This window comes from Salvelinus namaycush, chromosome 41, assembly GCF_016432855.1.
Source record: "Salvelinus namaycush isolate Seneca chromosome 41, SaNama_1.0, whole genome shotgun sequence".
Lineage (NCBI taxonomy): Eukaryota > Metazoa > Chordata > Actinopteri > Salmoniformes > Salmonidae > Salvelinus > Salvelinus namaycush.
In genome coordinates, this window is record NC_052347.1 from 10,709,114 (window position 1) to 10,725,221 (window position 16,108).

Here is a 16,108-nt window from a genome sequence, read left to right on the forward strand (position 1 = left end):
TGTATTGCGATTCGGTACTGTGATTTTTATGTGATTCGATGTTCCAAACATATTGTTCACCTTGTGTCTGCTGCAGACGGACAAGAGAGCCATGAAAAAGTCATTTTTGATGAGTCATGGAAATAAAAGTGCTGTAAATAAATTGGCTCCCTATTGTAAAAAGAAGATAGAGAACAAGCTATGAAGGAAAAATACTGGAGTTTTGGTGCTGGTACAGCCAACTAGCGCAAAAATTATATTGTGATATTCTCAAAATGATACAAAATATCAAAAATAATATCCCGATATGTTACTGTATTAATAACCATCACGAATGGCGTAACAGTCGAAGCCTATATGAAAATAATTACATCTATCATGGTTTACTGATACCAAAAACCATTACAATAGGCTGTTTTAATAACCTGGATAACTTCAACCTCGAGGAATGAAGAGAAATCATGACGCTCCAGTTTAGATTAACTGAGAGATTGTTCCTTATGGGGGGGGAAATTTATTTTGAGATTCGTCAGTAGAATCCGCTTTTTCCCTCTAAGGGCTTTGCATGTCAGGAAATTAACATCTCCCACTTGGAGGGATATCATTATTTTGTTTTGTCTTAGCGTATGTGGCTTTAAGCCTAGTGGTTAGAGTTGGGCCAGTAACCGAAAGGTTGCTGGATCGAATCCCCGTGCTGACAAGGTAAAAATCTGTCTTTCTGCCACTGAGCAAGGCAGTTAACCCACGGTTGCCCCGGTCGCCGACGACGAGGATGTTGATTTAAGGCCGCCCCCCGCACCTCTGATTCAGAGGGTTTGGGTTAAATGCGGAAGACGCATTGAGTTGTACAACTGACTAGATATCCTCCTTTCCCTTTATATGGCCAGTAGATTTCTTGGCAGCCTCCCCTTTCTTATGCAGCCAGTCTTCTCCCTGACCCAGTTGTCAGACATAGACCATCAGGTGTGAATCCCCATCCTCTCACACTTCCCGTGGCAACGTCTGACTACAGTACTGGCGTGTTCTTCCACCATCCAACACCGACTTATTATCCCCTCAGGCTATTCAGAGCAAGACATGTCAAAGTTCTACATGCTTCCTCAGACGTCTTAAACACAGCACCTATGACTTTCCTCACCCTTGACTGCTCACACTGAGACTTCAGTCTCGCCAGGCAGAGTGCTACTCCTCACAGTCCCAAGGGACTGACTGTAAAATTGCAATTTTCCGCTCTGGTGGCACGCCGATGTGTAATTGACTTAATGAGATGGATTTTGGAAGGGATGGTAAAGGATGGGGGATGGCTAATTTTAAAGGTGGTGCCAGTAGAGCTCCTCCAGCCCAGAGAAGGCTCTTATCTCGTCATACTCTGGTCCTTCTCTGGCACATCCTGACTTCTTGACCCACAAAGTAGTCTCACACTATTCATAATTTCTAGGGTCCTATTGTCTACTTGACGTCTTTGGACTGTTGGTCTTGAGGATCACTCAAGGAATGACCCAAGTCCTCAGGATAGACCAGGGATTTATGTTCAGTGTTTGGATATGCCGTCAGTCATGGGATGTTTTTGGTCTGAACACCGCACTGCAAATTTGAGACTGGATTTATGGAGATATCAGATGCATTTCTGACCTCAGATTATTTTTTTTTGCTGTACACTGGAGAACTGGCAGCAACTCAGGACCCCACAGATGAAGGTCCAGGTCTCTGCTTAGGCATCAGCCTTATATGCATGAGACAATTCACTGATTTTGAGGTCTCTAAATAATGGCTTTATATTAGTTCAGAGCAAACAATGTGTTGTTCAGCAACTCCTGAAATCATTTGTTTATGATGACAGGTGCCATATGCTATTGGAGCTGGAGAGAATTACTGTTGCCCTGATGGGTACCTTCAAGCGCACGGTTGATATTTTCTGTGTTAACAGTAATTAAGTTTGCTACTTGCATTCTGCTATTGCTGGGTGTGAGAGAAAGATGCTTACTAGTTTTTTAAGTTTTTTTATGTAGTGTTTTTTTTGTGGGATTAAATTTGCAGGACTGAGCTGTGGTAACTCTTATACTGACAGCCTTTCTCTAGGGGTTTGAAACTACATCTAGCTTCACAACCACAGTGTAGTTAAACGTGGTAACACTAAAATGGTTTGTTTTTGTGCTAGTATTTTAATAGCAAGCTAGGTAATGTTCTTTCCAAAAACAAAACATTTAGAGAATATAATGAGGCATAACTTTATGCAAAATTAAGTAGTTATTATTGGACTCTGAGAGGCGCTCTTCCTTGATTACATCATAATGAAACCAAAGGCACTAAAGCACAGATGGATATAATGCACAGATCCCGCTGTGCCACAAGGGACAAGGATCTGGGAGAAGGGAGGCTTGGCTAAAATGTGGGTCTAAGCCCAGGAACAAGAACCCCCTGCTGGGAAAGACTGAGATTAAATGTGCTCGGTACATACAGACATGGAAAGCTGGTGGAGCGACCGCAGGAAGGTCGGTCCTGACTGACAAATCTGACAGGCGTAACCCTTGGCTCTGTGTTGGGTCCTGGCAGAATGCTAAGAGGATGGAGGACTGGGTGTCTACCTGTCACCTCTCCTTCCCTTCTTTTCTGCCTGTCCTCACGCATCAGCCCTGACAGTTTTTTTTTTTTTTTACTGACCACAGAAAGAACCGGGCTGGCTTCTTTCCAAGCCCTTCCTGCCCCTCTGCCTGGGGTGTTAACCCTGCTAAGCCCCCCTGGCAGGGGCACAGCAGGAAATGAGAGCAGATCAGGCTGCTTTTAAGGGAATGAGAGATGAAGTTGGATGGCTGGGAGGGGTGTCAGGGGGAACATGAGGGGGTAGGAGTGGGGGGACCAATGTTATTTCATACTAAGGGACGACAAATGCAGTCTGCCGAGGGGGCAGTGGGTACTGAATAGCAGCGGTGCTCTGAGGAGGAAGAGAATCTGCTTCATTGAGTTTCATTCTGTGTGGAATGAGTCTTCTCTTATTTGTTTTCTTGTCTGGCTGTCACCTCCGGTCTGATAGCCAAGAAGGCAAGCAATAAATTAAACCCTTTTGAAAAGAAAATCATACAGTCAGAACATGAAAAATAGAATGAGGACCCAGAACATTCTGATGGCTCATCTTTCCAGAGATATTAAAGCTTAGTGTCTCTCTCTGTCCACCACAAATATTTAGTTTTGTTTTTAAGTTGCACAGAAATGATACTTGGCTGAAGTGACTGCAAACACTTACTGGTCTGATTTGGCCATGGTGACAGCAAGGAGGGGGTTTTGTACTCCCCTCAATTCTTCTTCCCCATATATTTTTATCCATGTCGTGCTTGTCCTCTGACCTTCTGTTGCCCAGTGCCCTTAACACAAACAAAGAATGGCCTAAATATATATAATATGGGTAGCAAGTAGGGGGGCAGGCATTGGGGCAAGTCCCCTGTTAAGAAGATGCAGGACCATTTTTTTATAAGACAAAAGATATCTATAAATATCAAAATGGTCAACCAGGACACATCGAGGGCCATTCAAATCTGAAATTCACTTCCTGGAGAAAAGGATGCAAGTTTTTGGTGTACGCTACAGAGCATACTATCCTCTCATTGCAAACATGAATGGTACACAGGATGTATCTGTTGAATGCATCCTATGACCCATGCGTTGTGGGTTATTCAGTAGTGTTTAGGATGAATATCCTAAAGATGCAGGCTGTCCGACTCCCACTCCACATCATCTTGTAATCAAGATTTTGATCAGCTCGAAGACAGATGGTTTGCCGGAGAGCCCCTCCCCCCTTCCCTTCCTCCGATCCTGAGCTCCAGAATGCGTGTCTAGACCAGAGTTATCCAGACTTAAGGAATGACACCCACCTCCCTCTCTCACCCCCCCTACTTCACTGAGCCTTGGAGTCACCATGGAGTTGGGGTCATCCATCTAGCACTCGAGCTGTGCTAAAATTAGTGCAGCACTTGGGAAACTTAAGCTGGCAAAGTGCCATGTCATTGTGCTCTACTGAAACTGTGATATCTACTGTATCTACAAGGTGTTGGGTTTTTCAGATCCCTCAAAACGAGCCCAAAACGGACTGTTTTTAACACACATGTATCTAATCCTGGTAACATCTCATTACTGAGCTGTTTTTTGTATCAAAACACAAATGGACTGCTAAGTTTTTTTGCAGCGTAAAAGATCATCCCGGCTTCATTTCACAAAAAAGACATCCAAATGTAGGCTAACCATTGCTCATCTTCTGGAGTGCCACATAATGCTACATCTGGGGACCAGACCAGATACTGGAAACAATTGACTCTTTGCCTCTAACATCTCCATTCTTCAGTAAATGTCCCCAGTAAGAATGAGGATCTGAATGAGCATCTATTCACTGTTGGCTGTGTGGTTTGGTTTGCCGTACCTCATTATCCTTCTCTCTGCATACCAGTATACAACTCACTTCAGCCAGCTCTACTCTGAGGAAGCCACAATCGAGGCTTTCATACCGTAAGTGCAATACACACACTGCCACCCAAACGTCTGGAACTTAAAGTTCTTTTCAGAACTCTGTGTAGGAGTATGGTGAGGATGCCCACGCACAAGGAGGTTTGGATGTGGCAGCCCTAGAACAGCCTCTAGTCTCCTTTACCTCAGGACTGCTGATGACAACTCAAGAACTGGATAGCCTTCCATAGCCATGTCCCATCTCGTGATGTTAAATTAATTAGCTAGTAGGCCTACATTTGATATGTAGTACGAGTTGACGCTGCTTTTGTAAGAGTTACTTGATTCCGTTGTGAAGAGACTGTGACTGGAGTTGCCACACTTGACTGACTGGAGGTCTTTGGTGCCCTGTGGTCGAGAGGGGCTCTGTTAAACACAGGACAAACAAACACCTCAGAGCTTCTCCAGTGTGGAAATCCTAGTGCTATGCTCAGCGACTCCAAACCCTCACCCCCTTCTTTCCGATCCTGTCGTTATGGCAGCGCGACCCTGCGGCTGTGCTCCCTTCTCAAATCCCAGGGATTTGAGCAGGATTCATGTGTGTCTGTATCTCACAGCATGTCTTTTGGGTGTGTGTGGGTGGGTGGAGATTTTTTTTCTTCTCCTTTTGACTTTGTCCATTGTGCTGTGTGGCTTGTCTCGTTCTTTGTGGTTTCTTTGAGCATAGCGTTTGTGTGTGCTTCCTGTGTCTCCAGGTGTGTGCGTGTCTGCCCCTTCATCTGGGTCTTTCATCTTCATGTGCAGCCTGTTTTATACCTTCCCCTCGTTTCTTTATCTCCACTCCACTCCTCCTTGCTCTCGCCACCCGAATCTCCCTCTCTCTCTTTCCTATTAGCTCTTCACATAATGTCTGTTTTGTTCAGAGTGCCCAGCGACTCGTAGCCAGGATTTGCATGTGTGACAGATCCCATATTCTCTCCTCCCCGCCCGGGGCCAACACCCGCCAGAGCATGTAGGAGTCAAGGGCTGCCCTCTCAGACAAAGTGAATGATCTCTCTATCGCCTCTCAATCCTCCCCCAGCAATTGTCGCCCTCTCATTCAGCTGAATAGGGACCCGCGGATCGCAACCCGCCATCACATCGGCCATTTTGTGGCTCGAGTAAGAATCAGTATGCATTGTCAGTGAGTTGAAGCATTCACTGTAATATGGCTAACTCTGGCCCTGCTATTGTCTGGTGGTGGATGGATGATGGTGTAGGCTACTTGAAGTTACGCTGCCAACCAGTTGTACGCTGTCCAGAATTCAACTTGATACAACTCAATTATCCAAGCACCTTCCTTTCCTTTGTCTACGCTGATGTGTGGAGGTGAAAGCAAATTTCCAATAACTTTTAGGCTAAATCCTTTAATCTTTCCTGCTTTTTAAATTCAGTCAGAAAGCTACTTTAGACTATTGAGATGCATCCTCTTACTTTCATTCTCTGGTTTGGATGGCTGAATTGGCTGGCTGTGTGCTGGATGACTGAACTTGTGGGTGATGTAAATTCCCCTAGTCCAGTGTGTATGCTTTCTCTGAGTGGAGGGGCTCTAAGCTTACTCCCCCAGCCAAAGACAAATAACTTAACTGGAAAATCACCCCATTCCCCTAGTGGATTCAGGGTATTGAATAATATCCCTCCGTGTCCACCTGTGCATGTGTGTTTGTGTGTCTCCTATTATGTCACTTATTTCTTGGGGGAAATATCTCTTCACTTTGACTAGTATTGGATCACTCTGCACTGTCAACAGCTATAACAAAGGCACTTCTCTCTTGCTCTGTCCTCACTCTTTTCTCTCTCTCCCTTCTGCTCTCTGCCTCACCTGGCCAGTTTAATAGCCAAGAGCACTGCTAAATATTGTTTGAATTCGACTAGTACCTGAATGCGAAAATACCACATCAATTCCACATGAGATGTCAGCCAGTACAGTTTGTGCAAGCCTCTTGAGTCTGAGCATTGTGTTAGTCTTCCACATGTAGGTATATTCCCCTCGACCATACATGTGTAACGCAGCCTTTCTTTTGTTATCATAAAAGCCAGTGCTGCAAGAGATTGGGACCTTTGATGCCTTGGGGGAAATCATGACATCATAGAGGATGTGCAACTTTCTTGCAGTTGAGCAGGTTCGGGTGTCGCTTACTTGAAATCCCTTGACTCGCTCCAGTCTACCGGGCTGCTCCTCCGCTTCTCAGCTGTCATCTCTGGTGTTTTGGCTATAGCTCAGTCGTATCTGTATCACACACCACAATAACGTACGGGGCTTGTGTGTTGCATGCACAAAGGAGCCTAGCGTTGCCCGTAAGTTAACTTTTAGAAAACTGAGGTAAGGCCCCTTATGTCTCCTCTTGTGCGGAACATTTGGCGACTTTCCATGCGCTGTAACACCGTACCCAAACCGGCCGCGCGCCATCGTGCACAAATTGATTTTGTCCCCCCACACCAAACACGATTACGATACGCAGGTTAAAATATCAAAACAAACTCTGAACCAATTTATATTAATTTGCGGACAGGTCGAAAAGCATTAAACATTTATGGAAATTTAGCTAGCTAGCTTGCAGTTGCTAGCTAAATTGTCCTATTTAGCAAGCTTGCTGTTGCTAGCTAATTTGTCCTGGGATATAAACGTTGAGTTATTTTAACTGAAATGCACAAGGTCCTCTACTCCGACAATTAATCCACGCATAAAACGGTCAACCGAATCGTTTCTAGTCTTCTTTGGACTTCATATGGCGATTGGCAACTAACTTTCATAAAATGTGTATTACCACCACCGACCTCCATTCGTCTTTGTCACCCACGTGGGTATAAGCAATGAGGAGATGGCACGTGGGTATCTGGTTCTATAAACCAATGAGGAGATGGGAGAGGCAGGACTTGCAGTGCGATCTGCATCAGAAATAGAACTGACTTCTGTTTTAGCCCTTGGCAACGCAGACGCTCGTTGGCGCCCGCGAGCAGTGTGGGTGCAATAATTGCATGTCTAAATTTATTTTGCAACGCTCGCGCATGCGACGTGAGCGGTGTAGTCAGCATGTAAGGGGTCAAGGTGCGCCTTCGAATGTTTTTTTAGTTTTTTTTTTAAATGACATGAACACAAAAATGGAGGGAGGAGAAAGAGTAAAATAACAAAGGATGTCCAGGAACGGGGCCAGAATGTTGAAAAAGGATTCTGACAGATTTGAGTTTTTATTTTCTTTATGATGTTTTTCATGGCTCAGCCTTGGCAGAATCTCTCCCTCTCTTCTCCCAGGGGAGGAGTCAATCAATCAAATGTATTTATAAAGCCCTTTTTACATCAGCAGATGTCTCAAAGTGCTATACAGAAACCCAGCCTAAAACCCCAAACAGCAAGAAATGCAGGAGTCTGTGGTATGTGTCCTCATCCTGACTTCACCATGTGTTACTGTGCCCCATATTCATATGAAGCTAATGTCTTAATTAAAAATCCCAAACTCCTATGTTGTCTGCTGTGCAGTCTGAGAATATAAACTTTAATCGAAAATGAGACTGTGTTATTCAGTTAGCGGGTTATGCAAAGGTTGGATGTAATGCTGACTGTTGACACTATGAATCACGTACTGATGTTTTCCCTTTTGCAGGATACACCAGAGTGCATCAGTTGGGAGATGGGAGAAGGGCTTAGGCTTGAGCCCGTCGCTGCCCCACCCGTCTCACTGTGAGGCCATTGTCTCCCACTCATGGTAAGTCCCCACAGCCTACATCCCAGATTTTTTTTTTTCATGTGATGTGTGCGTGTCATGTGCTATTGTTTATATGTCATGGTATACCACAGAAAAAGTCCGGGGACAGTCGCTACAAACAATACCAGTTTTGTCTGAGCACAGGGACAGTGTTCATGACTGTGAGAAACTGAATATCTGGTTGAAGTTGGCCCATTGTGAGTAGCCTAACTGTCCATCAAACTGTCAACTCTACAAAACCACGGTTGACATTTTTGATAGGGAAGCAACAGCAGGGTATGGCCCCATTTTATACGGTCTGGATGAAACTGTTCAACTTCTATAAATGTACATCCTCTCTCAGGTCCAAACTTCTCTTTCTCTACACTGTTCCAACTACGACCAAGAAATGGCAGAAGTTCCCCAGATAGAACTGTTGGCAGAGGTAAGGTAGGCAATGGTAATAGTTCCCCAGATAGAACTGTTGGCAGAGGAGGGCCTCCCGGGTGGCGCAGTGGTCTAGGGCACTGCATCGCAGTGCTAGCTGCGCCACCAGAGTCTCTGGGTTCGCGCCCAGGCTCTGTCGCAGCCGGCCGCGACCAGGAGGTCCGTGGGGCGACGCACAATTGGGCTAGCGTCGTCCGGGTTAGGGAGGGTTTGGCCGGTAGGGATATCCTTGTCTCATCGCGCTCCAGCGACTCCTGTGGCGGGCCGGGCGCAGTGCGCGCTAACCAAGGGGGCCAGGTGCACGGTGTTTCCTCCGACACATTGGTGCGGCTGGCTTCCGGGTTGGAGGCGCGCTGTGTTAAGAAGCAGTGCGGCTTGGTTGGGTTGTGCTTCGGAGGACGCGTGGCTTTCGACCTTCGTCTCTCCCGAGCCCGTACGGGAGTTGTAGCGATGAGACAAGATAGTAATTACTAGCGATTGGATACGACGAAAATTGGGGAGAAAAGGGGATAAAAAAAAAGAGAGAAAAAAAAAAAGGAACTGTTGGCAGAGGTAAGGTAGGCAATGGTAATAGTTCCCCAGATAGAACTGTTGGCAGAGGTAAGGTAGGCAATGGTAGAAGTTCCCCAGATAGAACTGTTGGCAGAGGTAAGGTAGGCAATGGTAATAGTTCCCCAGATAGAACTGTTGGCAGAGGTAAGGTAGGCAATGGTAGAAGTTCCCCAGATAGAGCTGTTGGCAGAGGTAAGGTAGGCAATGGTAATAGTTCCCCAGATAGAACTGTTGGCAGAGGTAAGGTAGGCAATGGTAGAAGTTCCCCAGATAGAGCTGTTGGCAGAGGTAAGGTAGGCAATGGTAATAGTTCCCCAGATAGAACTGTTGGCAGAGGTAAGGTAGGCAATGGTAGAAGTTCCCCAGATAGAGCTGTTGGCAGAGGTAAGGTAGGCAATGGTAGTTCCACATGTGTTGCAGTTTTATATTCCTCGTGAAAAAGAATGTACTATTTTTTGCATTTAATCCTAAAAACACTTTTCAATTCATAGAAAGTTACATTCTCTACAGAAACTTCAATGTCAATTGGAAAATTTAAGATACAAATTGGATTTGCTAAACATCTGATGCTGGAGCTGTCAAAGATGATGGGTCAGTTGTATATCCAGCCATATACTTAGCATGTGTACATTTGTGAGAGATGGGCTATGTCATTTACATGTACCTGTTATTTCAAAACAGCAGCAAGGCAGGTACTTAACAAAGCTCTCCTTTCAATGTTGCTATAGCCACAAGCTAGAATTCATTGTCCTGATTGGTGACATTGTTTTGGGAACAACAAAATCCAGTCATGTTGCTAATTGATGGGTAGGAAGCAACAAGTGACTGATCAAAACATCTCCACATCTCGCTGCTCACGGATATCAAACGACTCCAATAACGCACAAAACTGCATGGAGCAACATCCAGAAAGACTAACTTCCACCAAGAATTGCCACACATCCCGTACTCGTTTAATGCAATAAAGCGACACGTGAGACCCAAACAAAGCCAGCCCTGTGTTGAGCTCAGTAGCCATCTCCCTAGCCTCTCTTTAGAGAACACTGTCTTGTTTTCTTCTCACAGAGCTGAGGCGAGCATCACCGTGTCCGCTCAAGGCTCATCTAATTATCCAGTGGCCGCCCAGCCGTGAAATTGGCGTTTGGCTGTGAAATTGAGCCAGTGTGGCTGGAGGAGACCTTGGCGTTTTGAGAGACCGTCGCAAGGTCCCTTTTCTTTAGAACGGACAAGGGCTGGGCGAGGAGGAGGAGACAACGAATGGCGTATCCAGCCCGGCCAATTCAAGGCGGCCATAATGAGCATAACAACAGCGAGGGCAGGCGCACCACAGTGGATTAGCAGAGGATTATTACCTTTGATCTGTTATGAAGAGGGAGGAGCTAGGCGAAGGGCAATTAAAGAGAGGCAGCCAACTGACTAATTTCTTTTGTGGCTGTTGTTAAGGGGAGTAAGAGATACTGTGCTGTTCGCATAAGACGTGATGGTTGAATGGGGTAGTGTGAAAGAAACCGACAGGGACTGGATTTTCATGGTGGTGGTGCATTTGTAGATGGAGATCCATAAAACAAAGACTGTTTTGAATGGTTTCTGGGGTATTTCTATCTTAAATTAATATGTATTAATGTAACAATTCTGATTTCTAGAGGCACTTCTGTAGTAGGCCTATGCTTTATATAATCATACAGGCTAATGGAGAGAATAATTGGGAAAGTCTTTCACTGTGTATTTTCAGTGACTTGTTTTATTGACATGTCAAATGAACGGACAGGCTGGTGCCTAGCTAATTGTTTGACCATTTCTTGGGGATTCCATGAGATTAGGATGTAAACCTCTCTCATGATTTGCTTGTGGTTTGATCTGTTTGTTACTCAAGAGGACATGATGGGGCATGGAGGGATGAAAACATTACTGATGTTTTATGAGAAGGTTTAGAGACTGACCTAATGCCTTTTTAAATGGGTTAATAATGACTTCTCAAACAACCTTTACAATCAGGTAAGTGTGATAGATCCCTAGGGTCCACTTCCATGGATAAAATCGCTCCATAAGATTTTGTAACCCATGCTCAAGTGGTCCAACTCAGCGCCACTGCTATATACCTTTCCTTGATGAGATAGCTTCTGCATTACTTATACTATTAACCTAGTAAATGCTTTTGCTAATGTTCATGAAAAGTATCAGAAGGACTATTAATCTGCTCGGCATTTAGCATTAGCCTAAAGCCTTTAAAACATTCTGGCACATTAAAATAGTTCAAATCGGCCGTCGAGAACCACTGCGGCGTCTCACTTTCGAGCACCGCTGTGTTTAAGGTGTTAGCTCGCCACCTGTGATCAAGTGACTAAGCTATTGTGTGTTATTTTAAGCACAGGCATCTGTTTCTCAAATGTCTGCTGTTTTTAATTGTCTTGAAGCAAGTCAGTTTGCTTTTATGTACATTAATTCATTTAGACTTAACAATTCTGCCCTTCGCTGTTGTCATGAGCAGTTCAATTTAAAATGTTTTCAAACCAAATAATCTTCACCTATGACCTGCGTATCTTGTAGGTAAAGTACATTTTCCCGCCCCTGTATGATTTGCAAAACAAGCCGCCCTTGACACATACTGTATTCCCCCAAATGATTGTGCTGTCATGTACATTCACTACAACTAACAATTTATTTAGCTCCGATAGCCAATTAGACTGTCTGCATGAGGCCTGGTCTGTTTGCTGAGACCCACTCAGGCGTTGGAGTGCTTATTAGTTATCTGTCTTCTTGTGGGTCTGGGTGGACAGCAAACCAGTTTGGATTGACAGAGCGCCTCAGCCCTCGTTGTCCAACCGTTTACGTCGTGTCATTGGATACTCATGTCATTGGATGCTCACACTGCCACTCAAGATTAGACAATCCTTCCAGGTCCAGCATTAGTGAGATGTCACTCATTGGGCCGGCAGCAACATGAGCAATTATCATGTTGTTCTTTTAGTTGCAAATCGGAGCAGCCCAAGCCGCGGTTAAACTCCCTGCCTCTCGCTTCATACAGCAGGCACATTACAACTCTCGTTCCCTACATCTGCCCTCAGGGATAGGAGCTCACGGCGGACATTTTGTCAGACAATTCGTGCCATCATGGCCGTTGACATAGTCACAGCCCTCCCTCTCTTTCTCACACATCTTTCTCTGTATTTTCTCTCACCTCCTTCCATCTCTCACTCTACTTCTCATGATGTAACTCGCTAGTTCTCGGTCTCTGTTCTCTCATTCCTTTTTTATTTATTTTAATATCGTCCCTTTCTCTCTCTTTCTCTTCACGAAACTTAACTGCACAGACACAAGTAAGGTGAGGAGGTGGAGGGGAAGTGCAGAGAGGGAGAACGAACATAAGATTGGCGTTACAGAGTGCCCTGTTTCCCATGGTCAGGAGGACTGCGTGTCTGAGTACAGCAATAACCGTAAACAGGCTTTGTTCGTCCTCTCGTGTATTTTTTGTCCTTTTTTGTATATATTTCAATTTTATTTTCAATCTCTTTTCCATTTTAAATCAATTATACCTTCCGGTAACCTGCCTATTTTTTAAACATTTTTTAGACCTTATAGCCAGAACCACCTAGCCATCAGCAGCTAACCAGCTAATTAGCCACAAGCTATTTAGTCATTGCTAGCTGCCTTTACCTTCTGCACAGATACCAGCCCTTTTTTTTAGCCTTGATAATACCTGCCAGCCTACCAGTATCGGACTGTTTCTCCACTACAACGCCTGATTCCTGCCGTAAACCCTGGACCATTACTCTTGGTCTTCACAGCTAGCTAGCTGCCACCAAGTGACCCAGTACCGAAGCTAGCCCTGAGCCAGGCCAGGCCCACCTCCCGGCCTACTCAGTTGTTCACCCGGACTCCACCCAAACACGGCTAGAATCCACTACTCCACCGGATCCTTTCCGTAAGCTCTGGACCTCACCGCTGCTACCGAGTGGCTATAGTGGCTAACGCCCCTGCCCCGACACTAGCACCAGTTAGCCGTGAGCCAGGCGCATCTCCCGGCTAGCAAACTAAATTACTACAACTACAATACCTCTTTGGCCATCTGGCTTGGATCCTTTGTCGACAAGGCGCCCCGCCGCACCACCACGACTGGTCTGCCGACGAATTACTCCATCCGCTGTGCCTTCAACCGGCCTCTGTCGGACGTCGGAGCAGACGCTTCTACTAGCCCCGGCCTGCTAACTTTAAACGCTGTGTCGCCCGCGTGCTAGCGTAGTAGCGACTACTCCGCGGCTCACCTGTTTAATCTATTGCTGTCCCCTGGACCCTATGATCACTTGGCTACATAGCTGATGCCTGCTGGACTGTCCATTAATCATTACTCCATTCTGTTTATTTTTGTCTATCTGTCGGCCCCAGCCGCGAACTCAGGCTCTGTGTGTAGTTAACTGACCCTCTCTGCCCATTCGTTGCCATTTTACCTGTTGTTGTTGTTGTCTTAGCTAGCTCTCCCAATCAACACCTGTGATTGCTTTATGCCTCGCTTTGTCTCTCAGATGTCAATATGCCTTGTATACTGTTTAGGTTAGTTATCATTGTTTTAGTTTACAATGGAGCCCCTAGTTCCACTCATCATACCTCCTTAGTCCCACCTCCCACACATGCGGTGACCTCACTCATTATAACCAGCATGTCCAGAGTTGCAACCTCTCTCATCATCACTCAGTGCCTGGGCTTACCTCCGCTGTACCCGCACCCCACCATACCCCTGTCTGCACATTATGCCCTGAATCTATTCTACCACGCCCAGAAATCTGCTCCTTTTATTCTTTGTCCCCAACGCTCTAGACGACCAGTTTTGATAGCCTTTAGCCGTACCCTCATCCTACTCCTCCTCTGTTCCTCGGGTGATGTGGAGGTAAACCCAGGCCCTGCGTGTCCCCAGGCACCCTCATTTGTTGACTTCTGTGATCGAAAAAGCCTTGGTTTCATGCATGTTAACATCAGAAGCCTCCTCCCTAAGTTTGTTTTACTCACTGCTTTAGCACACTCCGCCAACCCTGATGTCCATGCCGTGTCTGAATCCTGGCTTAGGAAGGCCACCAAAAATCCGGAGATTTCCATACCCAACTACAACATTTTCCGTCAAGATAGAACGACCAAAGGGGGAGGAGTTGCAATCTACTGCAGAGATAGCCTGCAAAGTTCTGTCCTACTTTCCAGGTCTATGCCCAAACAGTTAGAACTTCTAATTTTTAAAATTAATCTCTCCAGAAATAAGTCTCTCACTGTCGCCGCCTGTTATCGACCCCCACTCCCCCTCTGCTCCCAGCTGTGCCCTGGACACCTTATGTGAATTGATCGCACCCCATCTATCTTCAGAGTTCGTTCTGTTTGGTGACCTAAACTGCGATATGCTTAACTTCTTATGGCTGCATCCCGCTACCGGGATCGATATGACAACAGCCAGTGAAAGTGCAGGGCGCCAAATTCAAACAACAGAAATCTCATAATTAAAATTCCTCAAACATACATGTCTTATATCATTTTAAAGGTAATCTTGTTGTTAATCCCACAAGTGTCCGATTTCAAATATGCTTTTCAGCGAAAGCACTACAAACTATTATGTTAGGTCACCACCAAACCACAATAAGCACAGCCATTTTTCCAGCGAAAGATAGCTTTCACAAAAAGCAGAAATAGATAAAATTAATCACTAACCTTTGATTATCTTCATCAAATGATACTCATAGGACTTCATGTTACATAATACATGCATGTTTTGTTTGATGAAGTTCATATTTATAACAAAAAATCTGAGTTTACATTGGCACGTTACATTCACTAGTTCCAAAAACATCAAGTGATTTTGCATAGCCACATCGTTTCAACAGAAATAGTCATCATAAATGTAGATGATAATACAAGTTATACACATGGAATTATAGATATACAGTGGGGCAAAAAAGTATTTAGTCAGCCACCAATTGTGCAAGTTGTCCCACTTAAAAAGATGAGAGGCCTGTAATTTTCATCATAGGTACACTTCAACTATGACAGACAAAATGAGAAAAAAAATCCAGAAAATCACATTGTAGGATTTTTAATGAATTTATTTGCAAATTATGGTGGAAAATAAGTATTTGGTCACCTACAAACAAGCAAGATTTCTGGCTCTCACAGACCTGTAACTTCTTCTTTAAGAGGCTCCTCTGTCCTCCACTCGTTACCTGTATTAATGGCACCTGTTTGAACTTGTTATCAGCATAAAAGACACCCGTCCACAACCTCAAACAGTCACACTCCAAACTCCACTATGGCCAAGACCAAAGAGCTGTCAAAGGACACCAGAAACAAAATTGTAGACCTGCACCAGGCTGGGAAGACTGAATCTGCAATAGGTAAGCAGCTTGGTTTGAAGAAATCAACTGTGGGAGCAATTATTAGGAAATGGAAGACATACAAGACCACTGATAATCTCCCTCGATCTGGGGCTCCACGCAAGATCTCACCCCGTGGGGTCAAAATGATCACAAGAACAGTGAGCAAAAATCCCAGAACCACACGGGGGGACCTAGTGAATGACCTGCAGAGAGCTGGGACCAAAGTAACAAAGCCTACCATCAGTAACACACTACGCCGCCAGGGACTCAAATCCTGCAGTGCCAGACGTGTCCCCCTGCTTAAGACAGTACATGTCCAGGCCCGTCTGAAGTTTGCTAGAGAGCATTTGGATGATCCAGAAGAAGATTGGGAGAATGTCATATGGTCAGATGAAACCAAAATAGAACTTTTTGGTAAAAACTCAACTCGTCGTGTTTGGAGGACAAAGAATGCTGAGTTGCATCCAAAGAACACCATACCTACTGTGAAGCATGGGGGTGGAAACATCATGCTTTGGGCCTGTTTTTCTGCAAAGGGACCAGGACGACTGATCCGTGTAAAGGACAGAATGAATGGGGCCATGTATCGTGAGATTTTGAGTGAAAACCTCCTTCCATCAGCAAGGGCAT